The following is a 19,390-nucleotide window of genomic DNA, read 5'->3' as shown; positions in this document are numbered from 1 at the left end:
TAAATGTTTATAACAGTTGTTGCTATGTTACAGGTATATAAAAATGAGTTCATCATGCGTAACTGTGTTAGATGAGGATTCCTCGTTAAAACTGGTATGCTACAAATGTTACAAAAAAAGTATATATAAATTGTGTTAGATACGATCTAAAACATAAATTTAAACACAGGTGCTGCCAAAGGACTTTGTTAAGAGTGTATATAGTGATTATTGGCAAAGAACTAAATTAATGATACATCATGAAAGTCGAAGAAGTTGGCCAGTTTCTTTGAGAAGTATAAGCAGGGAATCTGTTATCACTGACGGATGGCGTAATGTGGTAAGGGATCTTCAGTTGACAAAGCAGACGTTATTGCGCTTAAGGATAATCGAAGATAAAAATATGCAAATGGATTGTTTCGTCGATAACATATGTGGTGAATCTTTTTTAACAGTAAACCGTTACGGCATTTTAAAAATAATAGTAAGTATACTAATATGTATGAATCTATTTTTTATTATAGTTGTAAAATAAATGCTATACATATATATTTGAGAATAAAATGCTACATAACTTTTCAGGTGATTCCAGAAGCTTATGTCACAAAATGTTACTCTTACACGCCAGTCAACGATTATTATAACATATATGCAGCAGGTCAGATTTGGAAAGTTGAAACGAACAAAATAAATGATAATTATGTTTTTACAAAAGGTTGTCCGAAGTTATTTCATGATCTTGCGATAGAAGATGATGATATACTGTTGTTGATGAAGACGGACAGCAACACATTTGAGTTAAAAATTTATCGTCGAGGAGTTGAGGTTGTTTTGACCAACAAAAAAGAAAGTGAAGATGAGTCTCTACTGGAAATACCTAAAGACACATACTACAAAATCGTTCAGTTTGTTAGTATTTTCAACTTAAACTATAACGCTTTACTAATAAATACGACTTATTTACGTATGTTATTGTATACCAGACATTCTGTGATAATGATGACTCGATAGATCAGTTTATTTCTGAGGTACTAACTTTATATTTATGTAGATTAAAATACATTACAATCCGATTTTGTAATTTTATTAACTATCATACACAGATTAATGAAGGAAGTAAAAAAGAGAAGGTGAATAAAAACATTGCTGGAAAAGAAAAGTCGAAGGAAGAAACAAAGATTTCGATGAGAGAAGAGACAAACCAACCAACAAAAGATGATGTAATTATTTCAAACATAATAATAGATGATTTGTTTCATTAGTATATGTAGACATATTTAGTTAATAATCGTTGCTTATTGTTATCTAAAGTTTGTGGTTCTCTTAACAGCTTAAGAAGAAAGGAAAACAGGTTGAGGCATATTGTCATGCGGAGGACAGTAAGGAGTTGATATGCGGGACAGAAGTTGAAATGCCAAACGTCTCAACAGTTGGAGAGAGAACTCGGAGTCGGTTGGTAAGTATATGATAAGATAACAACATTCATTGACCAATATTTTTTATAAATTAAGAGATTAGTCTAAGTATAATGTATGTCCTAAAAAATAAGGTAAACGAAAAAAGAAAGAGAAATGATCATGCATTGAAGATATTGGATGTTGAACGAAAAGTTGTTGCAAGGAAAAATACTGTTGAGAAAAGTGGTAAATATGAATTCACAACGAAAGGAGAAAACCGCATGGTATGTCTTTTTAACATAGTCAATAATAAACAGAAATACTATAACATGCATAAGCCTATTTTACTTGTTAATTATGGCATTCATGCAGAGAATGCCTACTAATGTTGTAAGATTTGCCGGATTCAGAAATAAAGTGCATGAGTTAAAAGTGACAAACATGAATGGAAAAACCATCGATATGAATCTTAGGCGGCATAAGAATGGAGATGGTGCAAGGTATGCAATCGAAGGTTGGCTGATGTTCATGAAGGAGAATGGCCTTCGTTTGGGTGACACAATGCATTTCACATTTGTAAGTTCAGGAAATCTCCTGATCTTATCACACGTGGATGGGGTTAATGCAGGTTAACAGGTAATCTAATGATGAAGGTGTTTGTGTAGAACAAATCACGAATCTTTTGTGCTACTGTTTTTATGTTTACTCTTTTTTGGACAAATCATCTATGGTTATCATGTTTTATTTTGTTCCTAGGTAGTTTAAGGTTAAAGACAATTACTTTTATATCATCCAACCACGTACCATATTTTTGAATGTAATTAACAGTTGGTATCGTGTATAAACAGTTGTTGGTTTATCAATGTTTAAATAGATATATTTACAAACTAACTTGTGGTTGTTTATATGTGATTCAGATTGTTTATATAAGTTGTAAGTAACATGTATTACAAATGTAATGTAAAAAAAAATAATCTGAAGTAAAAAGAAAAGATGAATATCGGAAAAAAGCAAGGAATAAAATGACAGTTGGAAAGTAATATTAAAATAGTGAAACTATAAATCAAACTATAAATTTGAGAATATCTCTTTGTAGACAACATTTGTAGTTTTATTAGTAACGTTCCCATCAGCGTCTAATATTAACATCCTTAAACCATCCATGCTTTTAACTCTTGAAGCTGCAACATATAGTTGTCCGTGAGTGAAAACTGGCTGCTTTAGAAACAAACCAACCTTCGATAATGACTATCCCTGGCTTTTATTTATCGTCATTGCAAAACACACAGCTATCGGGAATTGCCTTCTTTGAAGCTTGAAAGGTATTCGTTTGTCAGAGGGCGAAAGATTAATCCTTGGAATAAAAGTTCTAGTCCCAATATTATTACCAGAAATAACTTTTGCTTCAATAATCCGATCACCAAGTGTAACGACTTGTAATCTTGTACCATTGCACAGACCGTTTTTCTGATCAAGGTTACGTAAAAGAATTATGGGAACGCCAACTTTTAATACCAACTTATGGTTCGGCATTCCTGAAACTTTGAGACCATTTAGAACATCGGGGGGGGGGGGGGTAAACATTATGTCGAATATGGTCAGTTACATTCTCAGATTGGCAGATAGAATCTGAACTTAGATACTCTTTATGATCACCAAGAAACATTGCTAATAAGGTATCATTTATCTCGTGAACAACGTCGTTCTTAGGAGCAAGTATCGCTCTTTCTTGAAAATAATTTGGATCATTGAACGATTCAAGTATCGAAGGCTACACAAAGTTGATCAGACTACCGATAGGGTTAGTGGAATCAGTAATCAACAGTTCTTGAGGTATATCAATAAAAACTTCCCCGTCGTTGCGACCACCAAGTTTTCCCTCACCAATATCCAAAAGCCATTTAGCAAACTCTTTTGTCTTGTCAATATCACCATGATTCATGCCAACTGTTAGCCTCATGTTTTTTGTTAGCGTTAGTAACTTGCATTTATTCCATATATATGACGAACTCAGTGAAGCATTCACGATATCTTGTCTAGAGCCATTAGGAACAACAGGAAGAATCTGTCTAAAGTCACCACCAAATACAATTACCTTTCCTCCAAATGGTATAGCTTCGCTATTTGAACAATCAGGCATTAATGTATCTTTTAAGGTTCTATCCAATGCTTCAAAGGCATGTCTATGAATCATTGGAGCCTCATCCCATATAATAAGTTATGTTTTTTTAAAAGATACGCAAGTTCAGATCCAGGCTTCATGCGGCAAAGAGAATCCTCATTTAGATTCAGAGGGATGGAAAACCGAGAATGGGTTGTTCGACCTCCAGAAAGTAGCAAATAAGCTATACCACTTGAAGCAACATTTAAAACAATTTCAGACTTACTCCGAATTGCTGCCGACAATGTCTTCCAAAGAAAGGTCTTACCGGTGCCACCATATCCGTAAAGAAAAAACACACCGCCTTTGTTCGTTCTAACAGATTCAATAATCTGATCAAAAACATTACGTTGCTCATCTGTTAAAAGTACTAACATACTATTCAACTCATCTTCCATAGTATTTTGGTCATAAGATAGCTCCTCGTTGATCAATCGATTGTTAGAGGAAGAAATAGACTCATCATCAGGGTAAGGCATATTTGAATAGTTCCTCAGCGATGAGTTATTACGAAGTAAGAATTTCTCAATCTCTAACAATGCCAAATTCTTTATTTCCTCATCAGAGTAATGTAAATCTGCAAAAAAAAAAAGATGTATTTAATAATACAATAAGTCGTACATTTGAATATTAAAATATACTTTAGTAAATATGATATAAATGAATTTGAAGGGTGAATAATCAACATTTTTTTGGATAAATGAAGTTTTTTTATTTCATCAGATAATAAATTTATAAACAGAAAATAATTAAATTGATAAATATATTAATTGAATAAATAGATAACATGCAAAAATTAAAAAAAGACATACCATCAACATGTAAATGTTTTTCTTGTCTATATAAAATGTCATCCGATAAATACGTCCATGTCTTCTCCCATACAAAATCTGGTCTAGACAAACTACCAGACATCAGCATTGTTCCAAATAACGTCCGTAGATAAGTAGCGCTTCCATACACATTAGCTTCTTTAATAGCTTCAACGTACTCGTAGTCATCATCCAAAAGCCCTAGCGCATAACAAGTGTCCCTAAAAGTTGGATACAAAGTACCATTTACAGTACGAATATCTTCAAAACATTTTGGTCCCTTTACTTTGTTCAATAATATTCTTAGGTAGTATGCTTCACCAGCTGAAGGAAACACCGAATGAATCCTACCGATTGAAGGATGTCGTTTCCTTACATCCCAACTGCGAGTATTTAATTTAAAAACAAACTTTGAAGGAAACTCAACATAAGTAAGCTCACGTGCCTCAGGTAATCTTTCGTTACACTTCATCCAAGATAAGAACATAGTAGAAGCAACAGATGGTTTGTTAAGAACCTCGTCAATGTCATCGTCTTCACCATATACTATGTTTTGCTGACCAGGTAAATGAAACGGCAATCGAATAACTGCAGGATATCGATAATGAATATCATAGGAAAAAAATCCTCGAAGCAGATTCGCATGTAGAAATATATCGGCAATCGTAATACTTTTCTATCTCATCGACTACATGTTCCTGCTCATCATGATTTCCACTTTCAGCAACTCTAAGAGTAGTTCTATCTGGGCCTTTGTTAATATACCTGAACAAATATTTGATAGAACCAACTTGATTGCACCATTCAACATTAATATGCGCCTGGTAGTTTTTAACAGCTTTTTACTATATGGAACAACATATCTATTGTCTACGTTCAGGCGTGATTTAACAACAGATACGTCAAAATCCCTTCAATGATAATCTGGAAATCCTTTTTTATCCAAACATGTTTCGTTAACAAATTTTTTAGGAAACTTCTTGGAACACTTACGATCGATCATGCAAGGATAATTCATACTGAGAGCACCACACGGACCATGAATCATGTAGTCTGCCACAAGTTTATATAACTCTGGATCCTCGGCTATGTCTGGAATTTCGGCAGAAATGATTGGATCTAGTTGGTCAACCAATAGTATCTTGCTGTCAGCATGCATGAATACACATATGTGTGCATGAGGAAGTCCGCGTTTTTGAAATTCAACAGTATAAACAACTACATAGTACAATAACAAAAATATCGTATATTAAAAAAATTTATATAACTAACTTATATTATCAACAATAAACATAGATTAATAATAATACTATTAATAAAAATAAAGTAACATTATTTAAAAACTTTAGCCTTTAAATGTTAAACGCTAAAATAAACATACCAGAATTAACTCTGCCCAGCAACTTGCCTTCTTTCAAGTCTTTTGTTATGGAATCTAGTTTTATCTTGAAAATTCGACACAAAATGTCCGGTCTATCTTCAGGCCTTATCGTCGTATCTTTTAAAAACCTTTGAACTTCCGGCCATTTTGGATTACATGTAATAGTAATGAAAAAATCTGGATACCCAAACCATTTGCACAAAGACATTGCATCTAAGTAATTTTGCATCATATATCGAGAACCGCCAGTGAAGGAAGATGGAATAAAGATACGTGTTCCAATTTTTGACATATCTTTTTTTTCCAGCATTATTTGCATTTTATATATTCTGAACAGTTTCTGACCTCAAATGCGTTTGTTGTCGTCGTAAGTAAAACAACCTTTCACTCTCGATCATAGTGTAAGCATCAACAACAAATGGTTGGAAAAGTCGTTTTGCATTATGAATAACAGAAAACTTATCGACACGATCTTGTAATCTATAAGCAAAAAACTCACGCATAGTACACATTGGACGTTTGTTGTTCGTGTCTAGATTGAGACCTCTATGAAGAATGTCAACCCTGTACATATCTTCTCCATATGGAAATAGAAGAGGGTATTGTAGAGAAAGATAAGAAGGATGTAATTCACTTATGCGCTCAATCCGACCAGATCTTCTTTTCACTACTATATCATGATTTTCAACAGCTTGAGTCAGATCTCCAATAACTAATGCAGCAACTTCAGAAGCTTCAGGAAGGTTATATGTTCTACCATCTTTGGATCTTTTACCAATAAGACAAAGCTTCAAGTCGATGTAAGGGTTTTCATTTAAACAGTTTCTAGCTTGTCTATAACTTTTAACCAAAGCGTTGTTAGTGTCTAACATAAGTGTAAGTTCCTCAATGATCTAAACATCAAAAGTTGACTTAGTTATCGTAAAAGAAGTGTTTGAGCCTGTGTAAAATTAACAAAATGTATGGATTAATAATGTTTATATCTGTATTACTAACATTAATAGTATATGAAATAAATAATACATATAGGTAATTATAAAGACTAAGAAATAAATACATACCCAACAACATTTTGTCGATTAAATATTTCATTATCTGTGTCGTATATATATAACTGGCTGAATTTTGGCGCATTTCCATGATCAGGTAATAGACTACCTATAGTATGATAATTTTGACCACTTAATCGAAAGACATAAGGTGCATTTTCACGGTTGATAGTTTTGTCAATCCTTCCTCCCATAGATGTAAATGAGAACATAGAATTATAACGCCGAATGTTATTTAAAAAAAATTGCTCTTCGTACTGACGCCAACATATAGGTCTTTCAAAATTTCAGGAGGCTGCTATAAATCAGGTAACAAAACTTTACCGTACGAACAACAAATGAAATAGTTAAGTTTATTTCGCTTATGTTCTCCCCTGTCCGCCTCCGCTTTCCATAGCTTTGCGTTACACGTTCGACAAACGATGATTTGGTCACCATGATCCAAGTAGTCTGTATGTTTTTTTTTGTATTTCAGTTAAAAGATTAATATTAAACATAATAAATCTATGTTGTTCAAAGTAAATATAAAAAGAAATATGTGAAGCAGTAATAAATAAAAGAGGATCAGCTATACTTTTTGAAACACCTTTTAAATGTTGATCTATGATATCAGGAACCTCGTTATCATCATCTGTTGTCAAATCAATAATAGGTATAGGTGTTAAGTTTTGTCGTTTTCTTACTAATTTACGCTTTCCTGATGACATTCTTGTCAATGGTGAAGCTTCGTCTGATGCGAGAACAGTATTTGGTGGAATTCTAGATGATGACGGAGGTATGATGTCAAGACTTAAAGTGGATGCTGAGTTGCTTGTAATGTTTGTTAGAATACCACTGGAAGATGCAATGTTTCCAATAAAATTATTATAACAAATGATATAAAATTATATAATATAAATAAAAACAAACTGAAAAGAAATATATAATTTCTTTAAATATCTAAAAATAAGTTTAACAAAAATAATGTTTCATCAACCAAAATTAATGTACATAAATGACATGGATTGGTAAAATTAGAAAGAATTAAAGTTGTTATGTTTTTAACAACGACACTTGATAAAGTGTTACCTGAATTGAATTTAGATGAACTGGAAGAGACATTGATGCTTGATAGGACGCTAAAAGATGATCTGTTCAACGTAAAAGTTGTGTTCGGACTAATATTCTCTTTATTTTTAGAATAAGAACTTAATGTCGATTGAGTCTGTGATGAGATTTTATTTAATCTTTTGCTATTCAAATACATCCGTCTAGCCTTCCTTCTTTTAGCAGACTCATCCTTGTCTACATTCCGTATATCAACTAAAATGACATATCCATTAGTAAAATATATATCAATAAAATATTTGTAATAAAATAACGAATATAGATTTGAAAATACCATTGGAAATATCATGTAAACGATATGTTGACGAAGGATTCGTCTTATGAATTTCCGAAGATGATAAACCGCCCGAAAAAATTGATGTTTATACCACGGGTAGAAAATGATCTGTTATATATGGGACATGTGGATGAACTTAATTCTCTTTATTATTAGGAGTTGAATAATTTAGTGTGGATTAACTCTGCGATGAGATTGTATTGAATCTTTTACTATTGGAATATATTCTTCTAGCTTTTGTTCTTTCAACAGCTTCAGATTTGTCAGTGTTGCTGCATATATCAACTGAGATGATATATGAATTAGTAAAAAAATGAAATGAAATGAAAAAATAATTGAATAAATATTACTTCATAACAAATACTTTTAGGACATACTGTTAGATATATCAAACAAAGAATTTGTTGAATTCACATTTATGTTACGAAAATCGGGACTTGATGCGGATGTACCTTTACGAATTTGAGACATTTTCTATAATGCAAAATGTATACTGAGGATAGAACACGTACCTTATATCACGTGAAAGGGGTGTGTATAATATTATACTTTATCAAACTCGATCAGTGACTTCTTTGTTGTGAGAAGAAATGATGTACATATAAATAACAATATATGAGAGTGTATTTAAGAAGTAAAAAGGAAATAACCTTAATTATGGATATAAATTTAATTGATACTAATTAAGAAATAATGCCTTATTTAATTCCTTAAATTTATGAAATCTGTATTTAAGGTAATTACACGTTTTTAAAAAATAATTATTAGTTGAGACGTAACATATATATATGGAAAGACAAAAAATTCTATATCGGATAGGTATGATTTCTATAATTATTACACCTTAACTAATTTAAATAAGATATGTTAGTAAGTATAAGTGGACAGTATTAATTTCTCTGGAAAAATATATTTAACCAAATTTTGTTTATTTTTGTTTTAAACAATGGAAAAATTCGATATATCTTATCATAATACATGTTCAACTTACATGAATAGTTATAAAAAAAACCACATACAGAACACACATAAACTATTATTGAGAGTTAAATGAAATATAAACAAAAGACATTAAAATGGAATTAAAATTAACAGCTACATTAAAATAATTCTTATTATTCAAAACCAAACATCAAAACTTTCGGAATTCAAACCATGTATTGTCCTGACGAAACCAATAGAAACCATAAACCAAAACCACGAATTCAAACAATCAATTGTTTTAGGCGACACCAACAAAAACAAACTTTTAAAAAACAACCAATAACTTAATGTTATGAAAACTTCAAAACTATTTCTCAATTTTAGGAATGATGAGGTTCCTCTTCTCTGCACTATTGACATCCTTAACCTCGCCAGACTTATGGACCTTCGTTGCAGATGTGTGAGAATCTTCTTCAACATCATAGACTTGAACCAAGTTTCACTTCACTTCATCCTTAGCTAACATGGAATCAGGAGTATCAGTGACATTCAAAGCAACAGGTGAAACGGTGCTCGCCATGTTAGATACAGGAGTCGTGTTTTCGGTTCCTTTCGCACCACAGTCCTAACAAAAGACAAATTTAACAGGTTAAAAACGCAACTCATATTTGAACATATATGAAATAAAACAAACACTAACAAAACACAAATTCACACGAATACCTTCAAACCATCAGATGTCTGAGATTCAAATTCCGAAGCACCAATATTCAGAGAGAAATTCTGAGAAGACTGCATATTTTTTAAAATAAGTAATTAAAAAACGATATCTAAACTTCAGGAAAGTAAAATGTTTAAAACGTAAACCAATAAGGTCAGAAAATTTATATAACATACATTTATCTGTGAAGAAGATTGCTTGTCTTGAAGTTCAGATATAACGTTAGGATCCACAGTCAGCTTGATTATACCATACTTATGGATGTTATACTTCAAGACATAGCTAGTAACGTCTATTTTAAAAGCAGCAGTCTGGCCAACCAATGGGTCTACTTCAGCAGGAATCTTCATGGAATCAGAACGCTGAAAATAGTAAAATATTTATCATTTATCAAGAAATATTAACTTTTATGTAAATATAAAACATAACCAATATGAGTACAAAAAGAAAACTTACAAATTCAGGGTTGACAGTAAGAATATCATCAACAGACTTTCCTAACAACTTCTGTGCTTCACGATCAAACAAAGTAAGTGTAACAGAGGCAGAAGGGCCTTGAACTCTAAGTTGAATCTTAAACCTATTGAATGTGGTAATGTTCATATTATAAAACAAAAAAAAAGGTCGTGCATGAAAAAATTAAGGTTCACAAGGTATATTGACTTACTTGAGCGAAGAAGTTATAGTTTTAAAAGCACAACGATCAGAGAGACATGTAAGAACCTCCTTTGTTACAGCTGAACCTGATTCCTGGGTGTCATCACTCAGATTAACAACTTTGTTGATCTTCTTGTTACATCTGTTACAACCCTCATAGAACCATCCTTCATCTTTGTAAACACCCATTATATTACCCAGAACAATGACCTTGCAAACCTGCATATTTATATGATAAGATAAAAATATATACAGTGAAGTTGTAGTGTAAACTTTTTCATTAACAAAAAAGTATACGTAAGCGAAAACACATCCCAAATATTGAAAAAATCTTTGCTCTGCAAGATTTCCTCTTCAACAGATTTTGCAATGGAACCAAGGCTCGTGGATTCACTGACCTCAATAGAATTTGCAAACAAACTGTTGAAGAAAAATAATTAATGTATATTATAATAAGGTATAAGTTCATCATAATATTGATAAAAATTAAAAGTGAAAAAATGAAAAGATAAATAAGAAATAATGTGTACAATATTTTTTCATACCTGTTTCTGAACTCAACGACTTTAGGACAATCATGATTGCAAAAAAGACGACTAACCGTGTATGAATGGTTATCATACGCAACCCCTAGTAAGAAACAGTGGGAAATTAGAAATGAAAAAAAAAGATAATATAAGAAACAATAGACAAAAAAATTACCAAGGAAAGAAAACAAACCATTCCACCACTTGACCTTGCCAAACTGCAATATAATGATTGCATGAACATTTTTTCCTTTGATACTCTCAAAAAACGACAAAACTTGATCACAGTATTGATCCCACAGAGTAAGAAATACTGTCCGATGCCTGAGTAATTCATCAAATTCATCAAAAATTGGTATAAATAAGGTTGAGTTAAATGCCATTTTAGTCCCTGTGGTTTGAGCCATTTTGCCAGTTTAGTCCAAAGGTTTCATTTTTAACCTGTGGGTCCAAAAAGGTTTCACAGTTGCCATTTTAGTCCACTGAGTTAACTTCATCCATTTTTTCTGTTAACGAGAAGCCAATTCGGTCATTTTATATGGCTGAATTGTCCTTTTAGTTAACAGAATTACTTACAAAATGACTGAATTGGCCTTCTCGTTAACAGAAAAAATAGATGAAGTTAACCAAGTGGACTAAAATGGCAACTGTGAAACCTTTTTGGACCCACAGGTTAAAAATAAAACCTTAGGACTAAACTGGCAAAATGGCCCAAACCACAGGGACTAAAATGGCATTTAACTCAATAAAGTTGCATAAGTTTCATTATATAATTATAATTATGGTAAAAAACTACAAACATATGTTTCCTATCAATTGTAACAATAATATGTATACTGGATTCTAAGATAATTGTTAGAATGCTTACTCCAGATTAGATATCTCTATAGTAACTTTAACAGATTGCTTTCCACTTGATTTCTTAGTTACAGTCTCTTTTGGAAATGATCGAGTCAAATAACCAATAACATCTACAACAATACAATATCGATCAATAAGATGGGGTTAGTAAATGAAAAATAAAAATTAATGAAAAAAACAATAACATATTTTGAAAACAATATTTCATATACATACCGACTGTAGAGTTTGAAATTGCATTACTGTTCAAGATGTCCGCAAAACTCAAGAAATCAAAGTCGTACGGTGATCCACCAATATCTTCACATGGAATAACTTGGGTTGTACCCTGGAAACATAGCCTATTTTGATTGTCAACATACCTGTACATAGAGTTATTAAAACCTATAGTTGGATTCCTGATAATCAAACATTTCTTTTCAACTAATGACGGGCGAAATTGTGGTAACACTCTATTTAAGCATGTTGCCTCCATCTTTGTCCCCTGTATAACGTATGAACAAAATAATTAAACAAATATCAATCAAATAGTATTATAGTAAAATAAAGTAGAAATTTAAAAAAAAATATATATATATATATATATATATATAAATTAATAAATTGATAAAAAATAAATAAACCTCTTCATCAATTAGAATCATGTCAAATGAGTATAATTGACTGGGATTCCTCCTTTCAGGGTGTTCCCAAACCCTGATCTCCCTAACCTTGACAGAAAACTGCTCTTGAAATGCATCAACAGCTCTCAACATAGTGATGTTATGGTTCTCCATTATATCTATCGGACGGCATAAAACGTATTTCAATATACGAATCAGGAAAACTAAAGAACAATGAAAAATATTAAAACAAACAAAATGCAGAAACATTTTCGACGGAAAAAGAGAGTTTAAAAAAGTAGTGTTTATTCAAATAAGGTTATCATATGGTGATATCATATATAAGAATTGTAAGATGTAAGATTAACACGTAACCAAATCAATGCAGTAATATGAATGACACAATGCGGAAATGAATGGAGTTTTGAAAGAATACTTATAGGACCAAAATGAAAAGGTATAGAAGGAAACCATCAATCATTATAACAAACATGGTAAATATTGAACAATCACCAATCAGCAATCAAGAATCAATAACAAAAATAATAAAACATATGAATATGGATAGTATCAATTTGCATATTCTTTAAAAAAATAGATTAAACTATTTTTTAGTATATATTTTAGTTCAAAACTTTAAAATTGATAATATTGATAATATCAATTTGCAGATTCTTCCCAAAAATAAATGAAGCTTTTACATATTATTAATAACATCAACATCATTTACGGTTGTTATATAATTTAAAAAATATAGTAACCAAAATTCAAAATATTTACATATTATTTCTAAAAATAAATAAACCTATATATGAATCAGTTTTCTGTTTTACATTTTTTTTGTATATATAATGTATAATCAAGATCAAGATTTAGGTTTATAACAATTGCTACAACATTAAATAATTAAATGACAAATATTATATTGACTATTATTATTATTATTATTATTATTATTATTATTATATATTTTTAAGCATAATATAAACAGACTAAACAGACATGGTAATATATCTTAATATGTTAATTTATACTTACTAACTATGATTGTTAAATGTAGTTATTAACAAATGTTTTCTATATGTAATATGGTTTAATATTTTAAATTTTTTTTCTATATGGCTTATTTGGATCTATCTTTTTTAACATTGTAATTCTATTCTAATTATACACAGTAAAATTTTAATATACGTTGATATTGCGATAATTGGCAATGCGATAATGGGAATACAAAGTACTTTAAAAAAGATATAACTTTTTAAACATGGAATATTTGATATAATATTTTAAATAATATGTTGTCCGAATAATTGTTGAGACCAAAGGTAAGATAATATAAATTGTGGTAACTTAAACTTGAAAACCATAAATTTTCTGGTTAAAATTAATAAACATAACTAACTTAATATATATCATATGAAAACCACAAAAAACAAAACCAAAATTTCAAAGAAGTACTAACTAAGGTTCACGGGAGAAACAACTCTTTCAACACTCAAAACTTGTTCAGTTTCATCAAAACAAAAATAAACCGTGTCACCCACCTTAATGCCAGCAATGTTCATGAATCTCGACCACCTCCTTAAAGTATAACAATAACCTTTGAGTCTCTTTTCACGTCTCGTACCATTAGGAAACTCCTTCTTAGGATTAAGATGCAAAAGTCTTATTGTGATACTTTTAAAACCCAAATCCAGTTTAGCCTTACTCGAAACATCATCAGGGAGCCACTGTATTGTTTTAAAAAATGAAATTAATAAGAACATCAATCTTAAAATATTTATGTATTATGTCAAAAAAAATATAATATTTAATATTTAGTAGTACCTAAAAAGATATTACAACTTACAAAATAGTCAGCTGCCATACGAACAAAACGAATAATATGTCCATTGGCTTGTTCAGCAACAGCAGGCGGAGCCACATCTTGAACAGAATCAATAGGTGCAATATCAGCCTGAAACTTACATATAAAATTTATTAGATTTATTAATTAAAAAAATATAGCATTAAATATAAAGAATAAACATAATTTATACTTACATCGTCGACATGTACATCATCAAAATTCATTTCAAGATCATTTTTACCAAATATTCTTAAATGGAAAGAATGACCAAACCATTTTGTAAATAAAAAATAAGAACAGGCCTCCAATTGATATTGAGTAACAACTACATCAATACCCGCTGTAAAACAGACTTTACCATTAAAAGTTTCAACCTTAACATGAAACTCTTTGTTGCCAAAATAGATAGTTGAAATTAAATCAGTAAATGTATAATCATGTGACTTTGGAAGGATACAATCAGGTATCACCTGTAGGAATGAAAACAAAAAATAAATAAAAGATTAGACTTGTAAACAATTATGAAAAAAGTATAAATATAATAAGAAAAATATACATATATTAAAAAATAATTTTACAGTAAAATGGGAAGCTGTAGGTACCATGGATGTCCAGAAACAGGTAGAACTCACACCATTAACAAAAGATGTTAACTTGAATCTTGTAGAATCCAAAGGAGTAAAAATTACAAAACAGCCCGATTTAAGTCCTAATTGTGTAATGACATCCGACCAACCATTGAAAAGAAAAAAACTTTCCTTTTGCTTCACTTATGAAAACAATAAATTTTCACCCGTCCTCTGTTTCTATCAGAACATTAGTAGGAGCCTTATAGACACCCCATAATTAAGCCGCCGCGTCAGAGGGAAGAGCCTTATATGTCACACCCTGGCTTTGCGGAGGCGTGGGTTAATTTGGTGTGACTTCTTAATACCATAGCTTAATCACAACAAAGCTATATGAAAGTAAAACCATGCAGATCATCCATTGATTCATGTTTTAAAATAAAAGTACCACAACATAGTTTTAAAGTGTCGACACATGCAACGATAATACAACATATCTAAATAAAATCTTGTTCAAAAGACACAACCACAAACATGAAATAAACGTAGTTTAAGAGCTGTGACTCGTCCAGGTAAAAGCCACAACTCCTAAACATGGATGACCCCATAACTCTTACGCAGCGTGAAAACATAGCATACCGTGCCAGATCCTTAGTTTCCTGAAATACATGTAAGTTGGAAAAATCAACAAAAATGTTGAGCGAGTTCATGTGTAGTGAGTATGTAAACCTTTGTAAGTATAAAAATCCCTGGTATGTAGCAAATAAGGAAATAAAGAGATCACCAATGGTTTGCAAGGCCATTGATATGTGTGAAGTGCAGTAGGAAGACTCAAACCTAGCAGATTTTTGCGTCGGGTACCAAGTCACCCCGTGGTCCGTACTGTTGGGCCTGGGGCAGGGCTCACTACACCCAGATAGATCTACCGCTAAAGACCCTCGGTCCTACACTGAGGATTAATGGCCTCCAGTTCCCGCCTACCCACTCACATGATCTAAGTAGTAACCCTCCTTACGCTAACCATACCATGTAAAAACTATTCGCAATCATAGTAACATGTATTTCACCCCCGCAGTTTAAAAACTGAAAACAATTAAGAGAAAAGGGGGACATGAACTCACAGAAGTGCGTCTCGAAACAGTAATCTCCCAGTCAACCCGCTGCGTGACGACCTACACGTACTAACTTCTATTAGACGGACGGCCGTGCCTTGGCTTAAGGTTTAAGTTTTTGGGAAATAGTTAGGCAACTATTTCGTATTACACTTCATAATTATGTATTAATTATATTCCTTCCCAATGACGGAGGTTTTAATACATGTGCGTTTATATAATTTCAAAATATATTATTAAGTCTCACTTAATAAAATATATTTTAGTTCATTTGTCTAAAATGTTCTATCTCCAAAATATACATATTTTTCCCAAAAATATTATATTTTACTTCTTATAATTTTCAAAATAATACTTTTATCAAAATACACACTTACGAGTATTTTTCCGAAAATACATAAGTTACATTTTTAGGGTTTGTGTGGTAATAATAACACCGGTGTAACTTAAATATTTATTGTGAGAGCGTTAGTATTATTTTGGAGTCGTTACTGCTCAGTGTATTCCAGTAATATTATTTTTACCCTAAAAATAATATTTATGTAGTTCACACAATAATCATAAAATCCACACAAGTGTTACTATGAAAATATATATTCTAAATATATATTTAGCAAGTTCTATTTATGAAAATCCACCTCCGACACTTGGAAGTTTTGTAATAAAAATCATGGCGAATTTTTATTTGGAAAATAAGTTAAAAAAATACATTCACAACACTTGTTACAAAAATATTTCCAAGTGTTATATTTCAGGAAAAATTTCGCCAGAGTTTCCTCTGTAACTGGAGGTGGCCACGCTTTCTAGCGTATCATTTTCTTTTCAAAATTCAATCAACAATTTTCCCAACATCAACAAACAATATTCAAACACTAAACTAGTCAAAACAAGTATAAATCGCAAACACGTGAACTTGTAAGTTGTGTAAAAGTATGTAGTAATCTTCTAACATTTTTAGTAGATCTTTCCATCTTTAAAAGTAAAATCAGTTTCTCGGAAATCTTACTTTTAAAGAAAATGCAAGTTTACAACTTCTAGTCCAAGGATTACGAAAATATTTCTTTGTTAAAACCTTTTGTCACACAAGTGTTTACACACTTGGTTGTTCACAAAAATGCCTTTGTTTCAAGAAAGATCCGGCTTTTAAACGAGATTGCATCTAACACTTGGTTCTTCGAAAATACCACTTGTAGATCTTCAGATCTACTAGTTTAGAACTTCATATTACAAGAAAAACTATTTTTACACAAGTTCATGTTTATGTATGAAAGGGTTCGTCATCTAGTAACTTTCCTACTTAACATAATGCTAGTTCATGTTCCATGAACATGATCTAGCATGGTTATATGACGATCCGTTCTACTACTAGCAGCCAACAACATAAAATAACCATAACTAAACAAGATTTATGAGTTTTACACCATTATTCACTCTTTAACCATCTTGTTCTTCATTCTTACTAGACTTTTAGTTTTGATCTTAAGTGTTTATGGTTTTTATCCGCTAAACTTCTTATTAACCACTTTAGACAAGATCAAGAGGATGTTTAGAATCACTTACAACTAGCTCAAGGCTAGGGAAGAAATCAAGCGAAAACAAGGTGGATAATAGCATTGTAGAGAGGTCCTTGTGATTCCGTAAGCACCGGGTCTCCTTGTATGAACTCTAGCACACTTGAATGTATGTAGGATTGCAAGATTGAAATTTGAAAGTGGTGATGGGTGTGGTGTGGTGTTCGGCCGAATATCAAAGAGAAGAGGGAGAGAGTTGTGATTTTGTTAAGTGGGTTATGAATGAAATGGTAACCCCTTGGTCCTATTTATAATCCATTCATCCTAATTTAACCACTAGATATTGTGTTTAGTAGATATTAGACAAGCCTCAATATAATATTCAAAAATTGGTGGTGTGTGTTCCCTAGGGGAACCGAATCGGTCAGGGGGGCGGGGGTATTTGGTTCGATTTCAACTAGATGGTTAGTGTCTAGTTATGTTAAGTTAGGAATTAAGATAGGTTATTTGTGTGTTATGAAATATAATGGGTGTTAGGGTATTCGGGGACCCGAACTGGCTCAGAAAAGGAAAAACAGTGTCATTAATAATATTTTTATGTTCCGGGTAAAGTCCGGTTGTTCGGTTGGATACTGATCCGTTAAAGTGCTTAATAAGCATTTAAAGTGTCCTTAATGTTAGTTTTAGTGACACAATGAATTCCCGACACTTTGGAAAGTGTCTATTTTTCCTATGTTTTTGCACTTTACTAGTTAGTTTAAATGCTGAATTTTGTATTAAAGTGCAGAATTTTGTGTTTAAAACATGTTTTAGGCACATCCGGTCACTATAACTAATGCCTAGTGACGCAGTTCTATAATCCTCATTTCCCTACACTCCCTACTAGTGTAGTGATCTATTCCCGGCTCATACTGGCCTTAGAGACAGTGTCTGTTTGATGCTGGCTATGTCAGCATGTTTACTGGGTTATCCGTTCATTGTGCTACTGTGCTATTGTGCATCAAGTTTGTCACTATAGTTCTGTGTAAATAATACAGTGACAAAAAATAAAGTATGATGCATGGTTATGTATATTTCAGAAATCATGAAGCAGTTTATTCACAACTGTAAGCAAGCACAGTAATTAAGCATTAATTAAATATTAACTAATTCGTACGGATTCCTGGTTTGGTGAGGGTTGTCACATTCTCCCCCCGTTTGATAAATTTCGTCCCGAAATTTTAGGTTCTACTTCTAGTTGCAAGGGTTTTGGGAAATAAGTGAGGGTACTTTTCTTTCATTCGGTCCTCACGCTCCCAGGTGTGTTCTGGACCATGTCTTGCATTCCAATGATCCTTGACGAGTTTGACACTGCTCCGGCGGGTTTTGTTCACCTTCCAATCTGTAACCTCAACAGGTTCTTCGACAAGATGGAGCGTGTCGTCAATATGAATCTCGTCTGCGGGAATGACAACAGTATCTTGCGTTGGACTCTTTTTCAGATTTGATACATGAAATGTATCGTGAACACCGTTCAGCTCGGCAGGTAAATCCAACTTGTATGCTACTAACCCAATTCTTTCCAAAATCTTGAATGGACCAATATACCGCGGATTCAACTTTCCACGCTTCCCGATGCGTGCCACACCCTTCCAGGGTGATACCTTTAATAATACCATATCTCCTACCTCAAACTCTAGAGGTTTCCTTCTTCGGTCCGCATAGCATTTTTGTCGATCGCGAGCCGCCTTGATGCGATCTCGGATCTGTGCAATTTTATCTGTGGTTTCCTGTACCACATCAGGACCAACCAATTGTCTATCACCTGCATCGGACCAACAGAGCGGTGATCTGCACTTGCGGCTATATAGAGCTTCAAATGGCGCGGCTCCAATGGTGGTGTGGTAGCTGTTGTTGT

Source organism: Helianthus annuus, chromosome 9 (genome assembly GCF_002127325.2).
Source record: "Helianthus annuus cultivar XRQ/B chromosome 9, HanXRQr2.0-SUNRISE, whole genome shotgun sequence".
NCBI classification, from domain to species: Eukaryota; Viridiplantae; Streptophyta; class Magnoliopsida; order Asterales; family Asteraceae; genus Helianthus; species Helianthus annuus.
This window is presented reverse-complemented; position numbering follows the sequence as displayed.